At 46.2% G+C, this 21,567-nt stretch overlaps 1 protein-coding gene across 2 annotated transcripts in view; it reads left to right on the top strand.

Annotated features, from left to right (window-relative positions):
* Window positions 1-21,567, top strand: part of TANGO2 (transport and golgi organization 2 homolog) — a 532,848-nt gene that overhangs the window by 59,836 nt on the left and 451,445 nt on the right. The window lies entirely within an intron of this gene.

The raw sequence follows: 21,567 nt of genomic DNA, 5'->3' as shown, positions 1-21,567 counted from the left end.
GTGAGGCCCGACTTTCTGAACAGAGCGAGGATAGGAAAGGTAACTTTGCGGTCAACACAAAACCCTACAAACAACCACGCAAAGGGGGCAAAAAGACCCTCCGTACCGACTAACGGCACGGAGGTACACCCTCTGCGTCCCAGAGCTTCCAGCAAGCAAGAAAAAACCAAATAAGCAAGCGGGACAGAAAAAACAGCAAACAAAAATAACAAAAGCGGAACTTAGCTATGCAGAGCAGCAGGCCACAGGAACGATCCAGGAGGAAGCAAGTCCAATACTAGAACATTGACTGGAAGCCAGGATCAAAGCACTAGGTGGAGTTAAATAGAGCAGCACCTAACGACTTCACCACATCACCTGAGGAAGGAAACTCAGAAGCCGCAGTACCACTTTCCTCCACCAACGGAAGCTCATAGAGAGAATCAGCCGAAGTACCATTTGTGACCACAGGAGGGAGCTCTGCCACAGAATTCACAACAGTACCCCCCCCCTTGAGGAGGGGTCACCGAACCCTCACCAGAGCCCCCACGATGACCAGGATGAGCCATATGAAAGGCACGAACAAGATCGGGAGCATGGACATCAGAGGCAAAGACCCAGGAATTATCTTCCTGAGCATAACCCTTCCACTTAACCAGATACTGGAGTTTCCGTCTTGAAACACGAGAATCCAAAATCTTCTCCACAATATACTCCAACTCCCCCTCCACCAAAACCGGAGCAGGAGGATCAACAGATGGAACCATAGGTGCCACGTATCTCCGCAACAATGACCTATGGAATACGTTATGGATGGAAAAAGAATCTGGAAGGGTCAAACGAAAAGACACAGGATTAAGAACCTCAGAAATCCTATACGGACCAATGAAACGAGGTTTAAACTTAGGAGAGGAAACCTTCATAGGAATATGACGAGAAGACAACCAAACCAAATCCCCAACACGAAGTCGGGGACCCACACAGCGTCTGCGATTAGCGAAACGTTGAGCCTTCTCCTGGGACAAGGTCAAATTGTCCACTAGATGAGTCCAAATCTGCTGCAACCTGTCCACCACAGTATCCACACCAGGACAGTCCGAAGACTCAACCTGCCCTGAAGAGAAATGAGGATGGAACCCAGAGTTGCAGAAAAACGGCGAAACCAAGGTAGCCGAGCTGGCCCGATTATTAACGGCGAACTCAGCCAAAGGCAAAAAGGACATCCAGTCATCCTGATCAGCAGAAACAAAGCATCTCAGATATGTTTCCAAGGTCTGATTGGTTCGTTCGGTCTGGCCATTGGTCTGAGGATGGAAAGCCGAGGAAAAAGACAAGTCAATGCCCATCCTAGCACAAAAAGCTCGCCAAAACCTCGAAACAAACTGGGAACCTCTGTCAGAAACGATATTCTCTGGAATGCCATGTAAACGAACCACATGCTGGAAGAACAATGGCACCAAATCAGAGGAGGAAGGTAATTTAGACAAGGGTACCAAATGGACCATCTTAGAGAAGCGATCACAAACCACCCAAATGACTGACATTTTTTGAGAGACGGGAAGATCTGAAATAAAATCCATAGAGATATGTGTCCAAGGCCTCTTCGGGACCGGCAAGGGCAAAAGCAACCCACTGGCACGAGAACAGCAGGGCTTAGCCCGAGCACAAATCCCACAGGACTGCACAAAAGAACGCACATCCCGCGACAGAGATGGCCACCAAAAGGATCTAGCCACTAACTCTCTGGTACCAAAGATTCCAGGATGACCAGCCAACACCGAACAATGAACCTCAGAGATCACTTTATTCATCCACCTATCAGGGACAAACAGTTTCTCCGCTGAGCAACGATCAAGTTTATTAGCCTGAAATTTTTGCAGCACCCGCCGCAAATCAGGGGAGATGGCAGACACAATTACTCCCTCTTTGTGAATACCCGCCGGCTCAGATAAACCCGGAGAGTCGGGCACAAAACTCCTAGACAGGGCATCCGCCTTCACATTTTTAGAGCCCGGAAGGTACGAAACCACAAAGTCAAAACGGGCAAAAAACAGCGACCAACGAGCCTGTCTGGGATTCAACCGCTTGGCAGACTCGAGATAAGTCAAGTTCTTATGATCAGTCAAGACCACCACGCAGAGGCGTAGCTAGGGGTTCAGCTCAGGGGGGGGGAAACATATGAGTGGGCCCCTAACAAGCGGACATATCATTAGTGCAAACTATGCGGCAGGACATGGGCCCAAGAGTTAAGGGGGCCCATTTCTACCTCTAAATAAGGTGCAATTTTGTATTTTTAGAGGTTCTTGGGCAGCAAAGGGCCCATATATTGTTCTAGCACATGTGCCCTTTTCTGTCTGTGTCCACCTGTGGCCCTGGTCCATAATTGTAACTAAGGTGGGAATAGGGGAACCTCAGGAGATGACCGCACTGTTATTGAAAATAAATCTCTATACAATAACCAGTACTGATATTACCGCCATGCGGTAATACCATATAGTGGTGGAGAGCAGTCCTTTATGACATAGAGAGATCACAGTACAGTTATAGATGGTGACTTACAGAGGACATTCTTTCCGGTGGAGCCATTCACTTTTCCCATCTGTGTCTACTATTACTTCCACATTTTTCAGTCACCGCTCTGTATATAAAGAGTGGTGGCTGTAACTGATGCCCCGGGACACCCAGTAGTTAGGCTTCAATGCTTTGTAAGTGCCTTCTTAATATTTAGGAGTCCCCCTATGTACAGTAATAATGGCCCCAGCATCGCTGATGAGAGCAGGAGGTCATGTGACGATTTTCTTCTATTGAGAGAAGTCAAACTTGTCTAGTCAACACGTGCAAATAGCAAACGTGGTCGCATGACCGCCTGATCACGCCAGTGGTCTTGGCATGAGCGCCTATTCACACCAGTGGTCTTGGGGTCTCATGACGGCAGGTGCACCCCATCATGATTTGGCAGTCTGTAGAGTGACTGCAGACAATTATCCCAAGCCTTTAATAACTTAAAGGGAACCTGTCACCCCCCCAGGGCCTATTAAGGTAAAAGAGCCACCTTCTTCAGCACTAAGGCTGCATTCTGTGAAGGTGGCTCTTATGTTTTCGATCCCTAATAACGCTGAAATATTCACTTTTATAAATTGTGCATCATACCTGTATTGAGTCCAGGGGGTACGTTTTCTCCCCCTGACTCAGCCGCCTCGCAGCCGTTCATCATCCCACCGAGCATCGCCTCCTCTCTGTCTTGTGCCGTCACCGTCGCTCTGCAATTATTTCTCGGTCATGCGCAGTGCGCGCTGCCCTGGAACTTATATCAAGTGATGTAAGTAGATCGCGCCTGCGCATAGCGCCAGATTCCCAGCCCCGCAGTGTGAATAAATCATAACACAATGCGGGGCGGGATCTCGGGCCTCCGCTACACGCAGGCGCAATATCAGTACATCAGCTGATGGGAGTTCCAGGGCAGCGCACACAGCGCATGCCCGAAAAATGAGAGCCCAAGCATCGGCGCCCGGTGGGATGATGGACGCCTGGGAGGCGGTTGTGTCCGGGGACAAAAGACGTACCCCCCGGACTCAATACAGGTATGGGGCGCAATTTATAAAAGTGAATATTTCAGCTTTATTAGGGAACAAAAACATAAGAGCCACCTTCACAGAATGCAGCCTTAGTGCTGCTGAAGGTGGCTGGATCTATTACCTTAATATGCCTGGGGGGGTGACAGGTTCCCTTTAATAATTTAATTATAAGCAATTTATTCTTATAACATAGAATGCAGCCCGTGGTTACTGTATTGTTATACTTGTTAGGAGGCAGACAGACGGACGTATTTCTCATGTGAGGATCGCATCGCAATCCTCGGACTTACGGTCGGCTCTCCTGACCTGAGGCTGACAGTTGCATAGTAATTTATCACGCTGTCAGGAGAGGTGTCAGGGCCAGTCCGAGGATTGCAGTGTGCTCGTCGCATGAGTTATACAGTGTCTGTCTGCGCCCTTATGTTAATACTTATCCTTGTTATAGTAATATTAATCTTCTCTGCTATGCTTGTTTTACTAATACTTATAAAAGACCCAGCTCGCAATAATAAAAAGCCCCCGACCTCCCCATCTCCAGCACCCAAGACAGCAACTATTAGGGTATGTTTCCAAGGGGTGTATTGCTTGGGGCTTTGCTGGGGATTGGATGCTGTGTACATCTGCAGCATCGAAACCGCAGCTTCCAGATGTTACAGTATAGTGGAGGGGATTTTATGAAATCCTATCTCCACTATGCGTACATAGACGCAGGTGGCAGACCCGCGTAACCGGACATATGGCGTACATCAGTCCCCCAGTGCCCTCTCACCCACGTCAGCCCTCACAATACCCTCAAACTCTCCCATTCACCCCCACAGTGCCCTGTCCCCCTGCACACCAACAATAACTCCCATTGTTTCACATTTACCCCACAGTGCCCTGTCCCCCTGCACACCAACAATAACCCCCATCGTTTCACATTTACCCCACAGTGCCCTGTCCCCCTGCACACCAACAATAACCCCCATCGTTTCACATTTACCCCACAGTGCCCTGTCCCCCTGCACACCAACAATAACCCCCATCGTTTCACATTTACCCCACAGTGCCCTGTCCCCCTGCACACCAACAATAACCCCCATCGTTTCACATTTACCCCACAGTGCCCTGTCCCCCTGCACACCAACAATAACCCCCATCGTTTCACATTTACCCCACAGTGCCCTGTCCCCCTGCACACCTACAATAACCCCCATCGTTTCACATTTACCCCACAGTGCCCTGTCCCCCTGCACACCCACAATAACCCCCATCATTTCACATTTACCCACAGTGCCCTGTCCCCCTGAACACCAACAATAACCCCCATCGTTTCACATTTACCCCACAGTGCCCTGTCCCCCTGCACACCAACAATAACCCCCATCGTTTCACATTCACCCCACAGTGCCCTGTCTCCCTCCCACAATACCACCACCCTCTCTTATACCCCCACAGTGCCCTGTCTCCCTCCCACAATACCACCACCCTCTCTTATACCCCCACAGTGCCCTGTCTCTCTCCCACAATACCACCACCCTCTCTCATTCACCCCCATAGTGCCCTGTCCCCCTGCACACCAACAATAACCCCCATCGTTTCACATTTACCCCACAGTGCCCTGTCCTCTCCCACTTCAGCCCCTGCAATACCACAATCCTCTCACATTCACCCCCACAGTGACCATGATATGCCTAAACCAAATTACTCTAATAAACTCCATCCCCACTTACTGATGAAGTTTTCAGGCAGGGGAGAACCAGGATGTGTCCAGATAGATGCAAGGAGGGCACTAGGACCCAGCGTGCCTCAGCCAAACCAAGCGTGCACAGCCAGAAAGTAACTGCATCTGCTGCTGCCGCCAGGAAGAGACTCCTTGGGTGAGACCACATCGCACTCTGCACGAGGGGGGCTCTGCAGCCGGCATTGTGCTGCTCTCTCCCTGACACCTCAGACTCAGCAGTGGATCTCCTGGTGGGCCCCTTCAGGTGACTGGGCCCGGGGCAATGGCCCCCTCTGCCCCCCAGTAGCTACGCTACTGCCACCACGCGATGCTTAGCTCCTTCAAGCCAATGATGCCACTCCTCGAATGCCCACTTCATGGCCAGCAACTCTCGATTGCCAACATCATAATTTCGCTCAGCAGGCGAAAACTTCCTGGAAAAGAAGGCGCATGGTTTCATCACCGAGCAATCAGAACTTCTCTGCGACAAAACAGCCCCCGCTCCAATCTCAGAAGCATCAACCTCGACCTGGAATGGAAGCGAAACATCTGGTTGACACAACACAGGGGCAGAAGAAAAACGACGCTTCAACTCTTGAAAAGCTTCCACAGCAGCAGAAGACCAATTGACCACATCAGCACCCTTCTTGGTCAAATCGGTCAATGGTTTAGCAATACTAGAAAAATTGCAGATGAAGCGACGATAAAAATTAGCAAAGTCCAGGAACTTTTGCAGACTTTTCAGAGATGTCGGCTGAGTCCAATCATGGATGGCTTGGACCTTAACAGGGTCCATCTCGATAGTAGAAGGGGAAAAAATGAACCCCAAAAATGAAATCTTCTGAACACCAAAGAGACACTTTGATCCCTTCACAAACAAAGAATTAGCACGCAGGACCTGAAACACCGTTCTGACCTGCTTCACATGAGATTCCCAATTATCCGAGAAGACCAAAATATCATCCAAGTATACAATCAGGAATTTATCCAGGTACTCTCGGAAGATGTCATGCATAAAGGACTGAAACACTGATGGAGCATTGGCAAGTCCGAATGGCATTACTAGGTACTCAAAATGGCCCTCGGGCGTATTAAATGCAGTTTTCCATTCATCGCCCCGCTTAATACGCACAAGATTATACGCACCACGAAGATCTATCTTGGTGAACCAACTAGCCCCCTTAATCCGAGCAAACAAATCGGATAACAGCGGCAAGGGGTACTGAAATTTAACCGTGATCTTATTTAGAAGGCGGTAATCTATACAAGGTCTCAGCAAACCATCCTTCTTGGCCACAAAAAAGAACCCCGCTCCTAATGGCAACGATGACGGGCGAATGTGCCCCTTCTCCAAGGACTCCTTCACGTAACTCCGCATATCGGCGTGCTCAGGCACAGATAAATTAAACAGTCGACCTTTTGGGAATTTACTACCAGGAATCAAATCGATAGCACAATCACAATCCCTATGCGGAGGTAGGGTATCGGACTTGGGCTCATCAAATACATCCCGGTAATCAGACAAGAACTCTGGGACCTCAGAAGGGGTGGATGACGAAATAGACAGAAATGGGACATCACCATGTACCCCCTGACAACCCCAGCTGGACACAGACATGGATTTCCAATCTAATACTGGATTATGGACTTGTAGCCATGGCAACCCCAACACGACCACATCATGCAGATTATGCAACACCAGAAAGCGAATAACCTCCTGATGTGCAGGAGCCATGCACATGGTCAGCTGGGTCCAGTACTGAGGCTTATTCTTGGCCAAAGGTGTAGCATCAATTCCTCTCAATGGAATAGGACACTGCAAGGGCTCCAAGAAAAACCCACATCGCCTAGCATACTCCAAGTCCATCAAATTCAGGGCAGCGCCTGAATCCACAAATGCCATGACAGAATAAGATGACAAAGAGCAGATCAAGGTAACGGACAAAAGAAATTTTGACTGTACCGTACCAATGGTGGCAGACCTAGCGAACCGCTTAGTGCGCTTAGGACAATCAGAGATAGCATGAGTGGAATCACCACAGTAGAAACACAGCCCATTCAGACGTCTGTGTTCTTGCCGTTCAACTCTGGTTAAAGTCCTATCGCACTGCATAGGCTCAGGTTTATGCTCAGATAATACCGCCAAATGGTGCACAGATTTACGCTCACGCAAGCGTCGACCGATCTGAATAGCCAAAGACATAGACTCATTCAAACCAGCAGGCATGGGAAACCCCACCATGACATCCTTAAGGGCTTCAGAGAGACCCTTTCTGAAAATAGCTGCGAGCGCACCTTCATTCCATTGAGTGAGTACGAACCACTTTCTAAATTTCTGACAATATACCTCTATCTCATCCTGACCCTGACACAGAGCCAGCAAATTTTTCTCTGCCTGATCCACTGAATTAGGTTCATCGTACAGCAATCCGAGAGCCAGGAAAAACGCATTGATATTACTTAATGCAGGATCTCCTGACGCAAGAGAAAATGCCCAGTCCTGAGGGTCGCCACGTAAAAAAGAAATAATGATCCTAACTTGTTGAACTGGGTCACCAGAGGAGCGAGGTTTCAAAGCTAGAAATAGTTTACAATTATTTTTGAAACTCAGAAATTTAGTTCTATCTCCAAAAAACAAATCAGGAATAGGAATTCTCGGCTCTAACATAGAATTCTGAACCACAAAGTCTTGAATATTTTGTACTCTTGCCGTGAGCTGATCCACACATGAAGACAGACCTTTAATGTCCATCGCTACACCTGTGTACTGAACCACCCAAATGTCTAGGGGAAAAAAAAGGCAAAACACAGTGCAGAGAAAAAAAAATGGTCTCAGAACTTCTTTTTTCCCTCTATTGAGAATCATTAGTACTTTTGGCTTCCAGTACTGTTATGATTAGGTAATTCAGTACCACAATGGACATAAGTCAGAGCACATACAGTGACCTGACAATAACCCAAAAACATTGAACGAGCTCTGAGACGTGGGAACTCTGCTGACCGCAATCCCATATCCTCTCCAACCACACTAAAGGCAGCCGTGGATTGCGCCTAATGCTCCCTATGCAACTCGGCACAGCCTGAGAAACTAGCTAGCCTGAAGATAGAAAATAAGCCTACCTTGCCTCAGAGAAATTCCCCAAAGGAAAAGGCAGCCCCCACATATAATGACTGTGAGTAAGATGAAAAGACAAACGTAGAGATGAAATAGATTTAGCAAAGTGAGGCCCGACTTTCTGAACAGAGCGAGGATAGGAAAGGTAACTTTGCGGTCAACACAAAACCCTACAAACAACCACGCAAAGGGGGCAAAAAGACCCTCCGTACCGACTAACGGCACGGAGGTACACCCTCTGCGTCCCAGAGCTTCCAGCAAGCAAGAAAAAACCAAATAAGCAAACGGGACAGAAAAAACAGCAAACAAAAATAACAAAAGCGGAACTTAGCTATGCAGAGCAGCAGGCCACAGGAACGATCCAGGAGGAAGCAAGTCCAATACTAGAACATTGACTGGAAGCCAGGATCAAAGCACTAGGTGGAGTTAAATAGAGCAGCACCTAACGACTTCACCACATCACCTGAGGAAGGAAACTCAGAAGCCGCAGTACCACTTTCCTCCACCAACGGAAGCTCATAGAGAGAATCAGCCGAAGTACCACTTGTGACCACAGGAGGGAGCTCTGCCACAGAATTCACAACAGCTTTGCTGCTGCATGGCAGGTCTGCTTCATCTGTGTGCATGACCTCTCTCCACTCTATCGTCACCTAGCAGAGCTAGCTCCTATCTGCATTGCAGCAGCGTGATATCTATCACCGACAGTCAGCTGATGGGTCATGTGAGTTTTTAAAGGATAGTGGAAGTGGTCACCACCCACATCAGCTGACTAGCAACAAAGCAGCTGCCAGCAAGGGGAAAATTACATTAACCCTTGCTTCCCTAAAGGAAAAAAGCTACATTTAAATTATAGCGGAACCTGAGCTGCCACAAATCCAAAAATGAATCGTAGAAGTGGTGAACACTGCACTGTTGGAACGTGTGTCTCATTAAGGCAGAAGTTGAGGGTGCAGATGGAGGCCCTAGAGCAGGGGTGTCAAACTGCATTCCTCGAGGGCCGCAAACCATGCGTGTTTTCAAGATTTCATTAGCTTTGCACAAGGTGCTGTAATCATTATGTGTGTAGGTGATTAAATTATCACCTGTGCAGTACAAGGAAATCCTGAAAACATGACCTGTTTGCAGCCCTCGAGGAATGCAGTTTGACACCCCTGCCCTAGAGGAGAAGGAGGAGGCAGAAGCAGTGGAGGAAGTGTGAGATGTAGAGGTTTGTCCTGCAAGCCTTGGGGATTCCAAGACTTGTGGAGCAGCACAAGTCACCCAGTGCCCAGTCAGCGAGATGTAACGTCCTTGGCCATGTTTACTCGTCCAAGAGTCTGTGGTGAAATTAACCCTGGCAGACATAGATTGTCAAGGAATGGTTGAAGTTGTCTGTGACATGCTGGTATAGTGCAGGCACAGCTTTCTTAGAAAAGTAATGACGACTGGTCAACTGGTACTGGGGGACTGCAATGGCTGCAATGGCCATCAGCTTTTGGAAACCATCTGTATGTACCAGGCGGAAAGGCAGCATTTCCGTCCCCAATAGATTGGAGATGGTGGAGTTCAACCTCTTAGATTTGTCATGTGTAGGAGGAAACAATCTTTTACCTGACCACCATGGACTGGCTGCAGTGCTAACAGAGGGCAGAATATGGTGAACCAGACAAACAGCTGGACCGTGAGGGAGGTGCAGACAGATGATTTTATGGTGGATTGAGAAAGTTGTGGTGTTCTTGTTCTCTGAGATCAGGCATGTCCACTTCCGTTAGAGTGGACGTGGACTCTCAGTCAGCATAACTGGAGTGGGTAAATAACCCGAGGTTTTGCGGTCGAAGATCTGCGTTACAATATTTGGCATGATAATAGAGGAGGAGTAAGTAGCAGCAGATGCGATTGATAGGGCGGCTGAAGGTTGTTCAGGTCTGCTGGTCCGCATTCTTGCGCAGTGGGATTCCCAGAGTAATGCATGTTGATTACGCATGTGAAGGTTCATTCATGTAGTAGTCAAATTATTGCACTTTTTCCCTCAACTTTTTTTTACAAAGTAGGCAGATTATGTGAGTTTGCTTATCCTTTGCAGTGTCAAAAAAAGGTCCAGGCTAGGTAACCTTTGCCACTAGCTGCAGACCCGTGAACACTGCTGGTCACAGCCACAGTTGTGTCTGAAGATGCATTACTTGTCGCATCACTAAGTGCCTGCGACTGACAGCGCAAAGTAACCTCGCCTTCCTCTTCAGATGAATTAATCAGCTGTGTGCCTCAGTGTTCACGCCAACTGGGATCTAACACCTCATCTTCAACATACTCTGTGTTATCACAATCCTCACCCTTATAGTCACTCTCCTCCACTTCCTGCCCTGACAGCACAGTACAGCTCGCGTGAGCCTCAGATATCTGAATCTCTCAGGATCACCTTCCCCACCCTGAGGGTTAACATCTGGTCATGAGGATCAGGAAACTGCTCGGACCCTACTTCTTCCTGCTAAAAAATTTTGGGCATCGGTGCAGATTTCATCCTCTTGACTCTATGAAGCTTTTGAGTACACTTCTGATGCCCATGGCATAGAATGTGTGAACAGCTCTTCAGACTCACACATCTGTGGTTCCCTGCTGTCAGATGAATGGTTGTCGAGATGTTACAAGGGTAATTTGGGTTCCACCTCTGTGGACTGCACTGGGTGTGATGTTGAGGTAGAAGAGGAGGAGAGGCCACTTGAAGCTCCACGTGCCATCCATTCAAGCACATGCTCTTTCTGTGCCTCATCCACAAGGTGTACCACTGTGCGTCTGCCAAAGAAAGGTAGTGGAGGTTTTTTTTTTTTTTACAAATAAACAAAAGTCATATCAAAGACATTTTATGTCACGAAAATATAATCTCAGAATCAGTTGGATCCGTTGAAGCGTTCCAGAGTTGTCCATTCATAAAGTGACAGTGGTAAAAAAAATTAAAATTTGGCCTGGTCGTGAAGGTGCAAACAGCCTTGGGGGATGAAGGAGTTAAAGGACTCAAGTCAGCACCTAGTTACTAGGACTTTAGAGTGAAAATTTTCAGGGGGTAAAACAACATAATTGCAAACAAAATAATTTGCAAATTGTATGCTTAGCAAATTATCAAATCAGATCAAATTGAAAGTGCTGTTATCATGTACAGTCATGGCCAAAAGTATTGACACCCCTGCAATTCTGTCAGATAATACTCATTTTCTTCCTGAAAATGATTGCAAACACAAATTATTTGGTATTATTATCTTCATTTAAATTGTCTTAAATGAAAAAACACAAAAGAGAATGAAGCAAAAAGCAAAACATTTATCATTTCACACACAACTCCAAAAATGGGCCAGACAAAAGTATTGGCACCCTCTGCCTAATACTTGGTTGCACAACCTTTAGCCAAAATAACTGCGACCAACAGCTTCCGATAACCATCAATGAGTTTCTTACAATGCTCTGCTGGAATTTTAAACCATTCTTCTTTGGCAAACTGCTCCAGGTCCCTGATATTTGAAGGGTGCCTTCTCCAAACTGCCATTTTTAGATCTCTCCACATGTGTTCTACGGGATTCAGGTCTGGACTCATTGCTGGCCACCTTAGAAGTCTCCAGTGCTTTCTCTCAAACCATTTTCTAGTGCTTTTTGAAGTGTGTTTTGGGTCATTGTCCTGCTGGAAGACCCATGACCTCTGAGGGAGACGCAGCTTTCTCACACTGGGCCCTACATTATGCTGCAAAATTTGTTGGTAGTCTTCAGACTTCATAATGCCATGCACACGGTCAAGCAGTCCAGTGCCAGAGGCAGCAAAGCAACCCCAAAACATCAGGGAAATTCTGCCATGTTTGACTGTAGGGACCGTGTTCTTTTCTTTGAATGCCTCTTTTTTTCTCCTGTAAACTCTATGTTGATGCCTTTGCCCAAAAAGCTCTACTTTTGTCTCATCTGACCAGAGAACATTCTTCCAAAACATTTTAGGCTTTTCAGGTAAGTTTTGGTAAATTCCAGACTGGCTTTTTTATGTCTCGGGGTAAGAAGTGGGGTCTTCCTGGGTCTCCTACCATACAGTCCCTTTTCATTCAGACGCCAACGGATAGTACGGGTTGACACTTTGTACCCTCGGCCTGCAGGGCAGCTTGAACTTGTTTGGATGTTAGTCGAGGTTCTTTATCCAACATCCGCACAATCTTGCGTTGAAATCTCTTGTCAATTTTTCTTTTCCATCCACATCTAGGGAGGTTAGCCACAGTGCGATGGGCTTTAAACTTCTTGATGACACTGCACACGGTAGACACAGGAAGATTCAGGTCTTTGGAGATGGACTTGTAGCCTTGAGATTGCTCATGCTTCCTCACAATTTGGTTTCTCAAGTCCTCAGACAGTTCTTTGGTCTTCTTTCTTTTCTCCATGCTCAATGTGGTACACACAAGGACACAGGACAGAGGTTGAGTCAACTTTAATCCAGGTCAACTGGCTGCAAGTGTGATTTAGTTATTACCAACACCTGTTAGACGCCACAGGTAAGCTACAGGTGCTGTTAATTACACAAATTAGAGAAGCATCACATGATTTTTCGAACAGTGCCAATACTTTTGTCCACCCCCTTTTTTGTGTTTGGTGTGGAATTATATCCAATTTGGCTTAGGACAATTCTTGTTGTGTTTTTTCATTTAAGATAAATTAAATGAAGATAATAATACCAAATAATTTGTGTTTGTAATCATTTTCAGGAAGAAAATGAGTATTATCTGACAGAATTGCAGGGGTGTCAATACTTTTGGCCATGTCTTTATATGTGCACATAAAATTATTAGCTTGAGCATTTTCTAGTTTGCCATGCAAAAGGGTGTGCTAGCTAAACAGATTATTAATGGGAACCTGTCACCCCCCGGCGTTTGTAACTAAAAGAGCCACCTTGTGCAGCACTAATGCTGCATTCTGTCAGTGGACAGCTGTGGTGCATCTGTGTAAGGGGGGAAAGCCCCACCTCCCCAACAATTTCGAGGTATGAGGGACAAATTATCTAAATGATTATTTCAGCGTTGCCTGGGACAAGAACTAAAAGAGCCACCTTGACAGAATGCAGCATTAGTGCTGCACAAGATGGCTCCGTTAGTTACAAACGCCTGGGGGGGGGGGGGGTGACAGGTTCCCTTTGAAACACTGTAATGCAGAGGCGAAGCTAGAGTTTTGGTTCAGGGGGTGCATAACCAGGTAACCCTGACAACAACTATGGTGGTGCACCCTAATAGTGGATGAAGGAGAACCTCAGCAGATGACTGCAGAGTTATTTAAAAAAATCTCTATACAAAGACCAACACTCATATTACTGCCATATGGTGGCCATATAGTGGTAGATACCAGTCCTGCAGACCATGGAAGAGATTACAGTACAGTTACAGATAGTGACTTACAGCTGACGTAACATTCTTTCTGGTGGAGTCATTCACTTTTCATTCTGGATCAGACCGACTTGACAACGTTTTCCAGCCAGGACTCATCTGCAGAGATTACAACAAAGACACATTTGACTTCACACATTTCCATCACTGTTCCCATCTATTCCCAACCTGCACAAACTCTTTATCCTTCTGATACCCCAATGCTGAACTGCTGCGTCATGTGTCTCTATAACTGCACCTACTGTGTGCCCTCTAGAAGGTAAAACAAGTCCCCTAGAAAACAGTGCCCATATTTTGCCCCCTAGAAAGTAATAATGCCCTCTGTGTGCTACTTTGACAGTCACAATAACATTTAATAATGTCCAGAGTCTCCGCCTGTACATCTCCCCTCTATACAGTATCATTCTCTCCTATACACAGAATTTTGACCCTTAGTAGCCCCCTTAGTCCTTCATATGCTAAAATGCACTCTCCATACTGTGCAATATAGTATAATACACTCCCAATAATACTCCATATAGTTTATTGCACTCTCAGTAGGCCTTCATACAGTACAATGCAGTTGTTATGGGCAAGTAAGATGCTAAAGACCATCGCTCTGCATTTGGCTGCAGAAGGTCTCTGCGTTTGGCATTGCAGAGAACTTCTTAATCTTTCTGACTTTCGGACCCAATGGCAACCTTCCTCCGGCTCTAATTGACACACCTGGACCTGGATGTTGGTAGACTTCCAGTCTGCTTCAGGGAGTTGACCGTGATATTCACATTTTCCCCTTGTGAAGGCTTGGAGCCATAGCATTTAGCTTACTTCCTCTCTGATGCTTTTGGAGGACATTTGGTGTTACCTCTATGAGTATGCTCAAACTAAGTTGCTTCCCCCTTGTTTGACCAGTGCTCATCCCCTCCACCTTCCCTTTTCAGAGCCTAGCTCTAGGGATATACAGGGCTTAGGTTCCTACTCAGCGATTGGTGTGGTACCAATATAGGGGAGGTAGAGGAGGCAGGGTGCAATTAGATCTGCCTAGGTGTCTCCACTCGCCCTTTCCCTAGCGTTTGGGCTTCGTTTCCCTCTTCCCTGTGTGTTGCACTTATTCTTCCCACACGGTGCGGGACCACAGTGCCCATACTCCTCCATATAGTATAATGCACTTCCTGTAGTCCTCAATATAGTATAATGCACACCCCTTAGTCCTCCATACACTACAATGCACCTCCCATAGTCCTCCATATGGTATAATGCACCTCAAAGCCTTCCATATACTATAATGCTCTCCCCATAGTCCTCCATATAGTATAATGCATCCCATAGTTCTCTATGTATTATAATGCATCCCCATAGTCCTCAATATAGTAGCATGCATCCCATAGTCCTTAACATAGTAAAAAGAATCCCATAGTCCTCCATATAGTATAATTCACTCCCCATAGTCCGCAATATACTATAATGCACTGTTATAATGCACTCACTATAGTCCTCAATATAGTATAATTCATCCTGTAGTCCTCAATATAGTATAATGCATCCTATAGTCTTCAATATGCGTAGTATTATGCAGTGCCCATAAAAAAAACACTCGCCTGTCCTCGTTCCCCCACTTCTCCGGTCTCTGCAGTGAGAGCTCTGAAGCTTTGCCTTTACTGATCTGCACAGGGGGCATGACGAAGAGACGTCATCATGCCTGCTGAGCTGAGAAATCAGAAACCGAGGAAGATTGATGGGAGAGGGAGCATCAGCTGACGCCCCCTCTTTCATCATTGCTTTCAACGGCATCGGCATCCAGGATGCAGATACAGTTGAACTTGCGATGGCAGGCAGGAGGGGACCCAGTGTTCGCACTGGCACCAGGACCTCCCAAGCTCATGGGCCCCATAGTGGCCGTATGGCAGTGAAGGGAGATCATGTCTCACGCATCAGTGATGCCGTAAGGGAGATCACCAGTGCTGATCAGCTTATGAATTCCGGTGAACTCTTACATGGCAGCTCAGTGAAACACTGCGGGAGCGATTACCTCCTGTCAGTGTATCGCTAGCTCTCAAAGTGATCAGGATCGTCGTGGGACATTATGGATTATCTTCTCTGCGAATAGGTGAGGAATATTGTGATTTATTATTTTATTTTTGATGCAGGAGACGTTGGCTTCGGTAGATTAGGTGTTCGGTGAGTATGGTATAATTAAGATTCATTAAAGGAGTCTGTGTCATTATTTCAAATAAAGGACTTTATTCTGGGTGTCTGTGTTTTTATACAATATCACTATTGGGTTACTAATGGATAGGTGTCTTATAGATGCCTCTCCATTACTAACCTGTGGGCTTGATGTCACCTGACAATACAAAGGTGACATCAACCCCCCAAATATGAACCCCACTTACCACTGCTACAGGGCAAGTGGGAAGAGCGAGGCTAAGTGCCAGATTTGGTGCATCTTATAGATTTTTTTCTTTTCTGGGGTGGCTGAGAGCTATTGTTTTTAGTCTGGGAGGGGCCAATATCCATGGCCCCTTCCTAGGCCATTAATATCAGCCCACAGCTGTCTGCCTAGCTATTGCTGGTAGAAAACAAATACTGGAAGCAACAGTAGATATACAGTACAGACCAAAAGTTTGGACACACCTTCTCATGTACAGCTATTTCTCTATTTTCATGACTATGAACATTGTACATTCACACTGAAGGCATCAAAACTATGAATTAACACAGGTGGAATTATATACTTAACAAAAAAGTGTGAAACAACTGAAATTATGTCTTATATTCTAGGTTCTTCAAAGTAGCCACCTTTTGCTTTGATGATTGCTTTGCACACTCTTGGCATTCTCTTGATGAGCTTCAAGAGGTAGTCACCGGGAATGGTCTTTCAACAATCTTGAAGGAGTTCCCAGAGATGCTTAGCACTTGTTGGCCCTTTTGCCTTCACTCTGCGGTCCAGCTCACCCCAAACTATCTCGATTGGGTTCAGGTCGGGTTACTGTGGAGGCCAGTTCATCTGGCGTAGCACCCTATCACTCTCCTTGGTCAAATAGTCCTTACACAGCCTGGAGGTGTGTTTGGGGTCATTGTCCTGTTGAAAAATAAATGATGGTCCAACTAAACGCAAACCAAATGGAATAGCATGCAGCTGCAAGATGCTGTGGTAGCCATGCTGGTTCAGTATGCCTTCAATTTTGAATAAATCCCCAACAGTGTCACCAGCAAAGCACCCCCACACCTTCACACCTCCTCCTCCATGCTTCACAGTGGGAACCAGACATGTAGAGTCCATCCGTTCACCTTTTCTGCGTCGCAAAAAGACACGGTGGTTGGAACCAAAGATCTCAAATTTGGACTCATCAGACCAAAGCACAGATTTCCACTGGTCTAATGTCCATTCCTTGTGTTCTTTAGCCCAAACAAGTCTCTTCTGCTTGTTGCCTGTCCTTAGCAGTGGTTTCCTAGCAGCTATTTTACCATGAAGGCCTGCTGCACAAAGTCTCCTCTTAACAGTTGTTGTAGAGATGTGTCTGCTGCTAGAACTCTGTGCGGCATTGACCTGGTCTCTAATCTGAGCTGCTGTTAACCTGCAATTTCTGAGGCTGGTGACTCGGATAAACTTATCCTCAGAAGCAGAGGTGACTCTTGGTCTTCCTTTCCTGTGGCGGTCCTCATGTGAGCCAGTTTCTTTGTAGCGCTTGATGGTTTTTGCCACTGCACTTGGACACTTTCAAAGTTTTCCCAATTTTTCGGACTGACTGACCTTCATTTCTTAAAGTAATGATGGCCACTCATTTTTCTTTACTTAGCTGCTTTTTTTGCCATAATACAAATTCTAACTGTCTATTCAGTAGGACTATCAGCTGTGTATCCACCAGATTTCTGCACAAAACAACTGATAGAAAGAAATCCCAGTTATTAAACCTGACAGGGCACACCTGTGAAGTGAAAACCATTCCCAGTGATTACCTCTGGAAGCTCATCAAGAGAATGCCAAGAGTGTGCAAAACAGTCATCAAAGCAAAAGGTGGCTACTTTGAAGAACCTAGAATATAAGACATAATTTCAGTTGTTTCACACTTTTTTGTTAAGTATATAATTCCACATGTGTTAATTCATAGTTTTGATGCCTTCAGTGTGAATGTACAATGTTCATAGTCATGAAAATACAGAAAAATCTTTAAATGAGAAGGTGTGTCCAAACTTTTGGTCTGTACTGTATATCCAACTAAAATAAATCAGTGTATATACTTTCTTATAAAATAAGTGGTATACATCTGCTGGATGAATGAATGGTGGATCATTCGGAAGAATCATAGAACCCAAGAAAAGAAAAGTCGAACATGTGATCAAAAGACAATGCGGGATAAGAGAACATATAACGATAAAATACCTTTATTGACAAAAAGTGGTAAAGTGTAACACCGCATACAAGAGGTGCCCTCACCATGAAGAATAAAAGAACATGTAAATAAAATGATATTAAAAGCCAAACTCCAATGTAATAGATATACAATATATAATATGGCCTTGGTCAGATGTGCCATTTGAAGTGGCGTCTTTAAAGTGGCATCAGAAATATAGCAGAAAGATAACCCATGTCATATTCTCCTTCATGCTGTCACTCCCTGATCCATCTCCTTTCATTCACAGGTATGTGCGGACTGTGTCCTAAAGTGAACTAGCCACTGCACCCTCTGAATCCCCTGTACTTTTATCCCTCTTCTAACTGCTGGTATGTTGCTGCTTTTTCCCTAACTTTAATTCCATGTATCATACTTCAAGCTTGCTGAATGCATAGTGATATGCACATTTTCCTCACACCTACCTCTATCCTCCCATCTTATTGTTTCCTTCACCAACCTTGATGCTAATCAATGTACTATTAACCACAACCTGTTAATTACTCCCTGCCGTGAACTCCTCCCTCTTCCTCTCTCACCTGGCTTCATTTCATGGACTCTTCAAATGGTATAAGTTGTTTGCTGTGGGTCAGATATGCCATCATTTGAAGTGGCATCAGAAATATAGCAGAAATAGTCCAGACATCGGCTAGACGGTAAGACGAAACATTATCTTCAAAATTAACTTGCCTTTCTTTTCCTCCCCTGCTCTTTAACCATGCTCACATTTCCCCCACCGTTTTTGCTCCACTAATCATCACTTTCCTTCACCCACCTGTTTCACTTTCTCTGCTTATTCTCACTACTGGCGACACATCCCCCAATCCTGCCCCCCCCCCACTTCCAACATTACCAACCCTCACCCTATCCTTCTCACACTATGAGAAAAATTTGCAACCCGTCACACTTAGAACCTGTGCCACTGACCCCCACCCCCCTGCTTCCTCTCTCTGGGGCACTTTGGAATGCCCGCTCTGTCTGCAACAAGCTCCACATGGTCCATGATCTCTTCACTTCCCGCAACCTTTCCTTCATGGCCCTCACTGAGACCTGGCTGACGCCCCCTGACACGGCCTCACCTGCAGCACTGAGTTACGGTGGCCTCCAATTTACCCACACTCCTCGCTCTGGCAACAGACATGGTGGAGGAGTGGGTATTCTTCCTAAAAACTGTTCCCTCAACCCTATCCAACCCCCACCCTCCGTTATCCTCCCTTGTTTCGAGGTTCACTCTGTCCGTATTTACGCTCCCTCCAATCTCCAAATGGCTGTCATATACCAACCACCTGGCTCAACCACTGCCTTTATCGACCAATTCTCCACCTGGCTCCTTCACTTTCTCTCTGCCGACATCCCCACCATCATAATGGGCGACTTTAACCCCTTCATGACCTTGGGATTTTTCGTTTTTCAGTGTTCGTTTTTCACTCCTCTCCTTCCCAGAGCCATAACTTTTTTATTTTTCCGTCAATTTAGCCATGTGAGGGCTTATTTTTTGTGGGACGAGTTGTACTTTTGAACGACATCATTGGTTTTAGCATGTCGTGTACTAGAAAACGGGAAAAAAATTCCAAGTGCGGTGAAATTGCAAAAAAAGGGCAATCCCACACTTGTTTTTTGTTTGGCTTTTTTGCTAGGTTCACTAAATGCTAAAACTGACCTGCCATTATGATTCTCCAGATCAGTACGAGTTCATAGACACCTAACATGACTAGGTTATTTTTTACCTAAGTGGTGAAAAAAAAAATCCAAACTTTGCTAAAAAAAAAAATTGCGCCATTTTCCGATACCCGTAGCGTCTCCATTTTTCATGATCTGGGGTCAGTTAGGGCTAATTTTTTGCGTGCCGAGATGACGTTTTTAATGATAGCATTTTGGTACAGATACGTTCTTTTGATCGCCCGTTATTGCATTTTAATGCAATGTCGCGGCGACCAAAAAAAGACGTAATTCTGGTGTTTCGAATTTTTTTCTCGCTACGCTGTATAACGATCAGGTTAATGCTTTGTTTTAGTTGATAGATCGGGCGATTCTGAGCGCGGCGATACCAAATATGCGTAGATTTGATATTTTTTTTTATTGATTTATTTGGATTGGGGCGAAAGGTGGGTGATTTAAACTTTTATATTTTTTTATTTTTTTCACATTTTTTTTAACTTTTTTTTTTTACTTTTGCCATGCTTCAATAGCCTCCATGGGAGGCTAGAAGCAGGCACAGCACGATCGCCTCTGCTACATAGCAGCGATCTGCTGTTCGCTACTATGTAGCTGAAAATCAGGTGTGCTGTGAGCGCCGACCACAGGGTGGCGCTCACAGCTGCCGGTGATCAGTAACCATAGAGGTCTCAAGGACCTCTATGGTTACAATTCTGAAGCATCGCCGACCCCCGATCATGTGACGGGGGTCGGCGATGACGTCATTTCCGGCCGCCCGGCCGGAAGCAGTAGTTAAATGCCGCTGTCTGCGTTTGACAGCGGCATTTAACTAGTTAATAGGCGCGGGCAGATCGCGATTCTGCTCGCGCCTATTGCGGGCACATGTCAGCTGTTCAAAACAGCTGACATGTCCCGGCTTTGATGGGGGCTCACCGCCGGAGCCCGCATCAAAGCAGGGGATCTGACCTCGGACGTACTATCCCGTCCGAGGTCAGAAAGGGGTTAATATCCCTACTGACACCCACCAGCCAGCAGCCTCCAAACTACTGTCCCTTACTTCATCCTTTGGACTCACCCAGTGGTCCTCCACAGCCACCCACAAAGACGGACATACGCTAGACCTCATCTTCACCCGCCTCTGTTCCTTATCTAATCTCACAACCTCTCCCTTCCCCCTATCTGACTACCATCTACTCACCTTCTCATCCTTGTCCTCCTCACCTGCCCCCCAGGTCCAGCCACTACCACATCCTCGCAGAAACCTTGCAAACCTAGACATTCACAGACTCTCTCCTACCCCTGTCCTCCATATCTTCACACAACGACACGGACAGCGCCACCGCTTTCTATAACTCCACCCTCACATCAGCCATACACTCAGTTGCCCCTCTCATGCATGGCAGAGTGCGACAAACCAATAGGCAACCCTGACATAAAAATCTCACAAAAAAACTTCGACAAACATCCAGGGTCGCGGAGCGGCGTTGGAAGAAAACACGCCTGCCAGACGACTTCACTGTTTTCAAACAAGCTACACTTGACTTCAAATCAGCCCTCACCTCTGCTAAACAGACCTATTTCACCAACCTTGTATCTTCACTATCCTACAACCCAAAACAAATGTTCAGCACATTTAACTCTCTCCTCCGCCCACCACTGCCACCTCCAACTCCTTTCATCTCTTCCGAGGACTTTACCACCTAATTCAAAAGCAAGATCGACCAAATAAGGCAAACCTTTACTTGTCCACCACCCCAACCACTCCATATACCAGACCTCTGCCCTTCCCCAA

Source organism: Ranitomeya imitator, chromosome 1, assembly GCF_032444005.1.
Source record: "Ranitomeya imitator isolate aRanImi1 chromosome 1, aRanImi1.pri, whole genome shotgun sequence".
Taxonomy (NCBI): Eukaryota; Metazoa; Chordata; class Amphibia; order Anura; family Dendrobatidae; genus Ranitomeya; species Ranitomeya imitator.
This window is presented reverse-complemented; position numbering and strand designations above follow the sequence as displayed.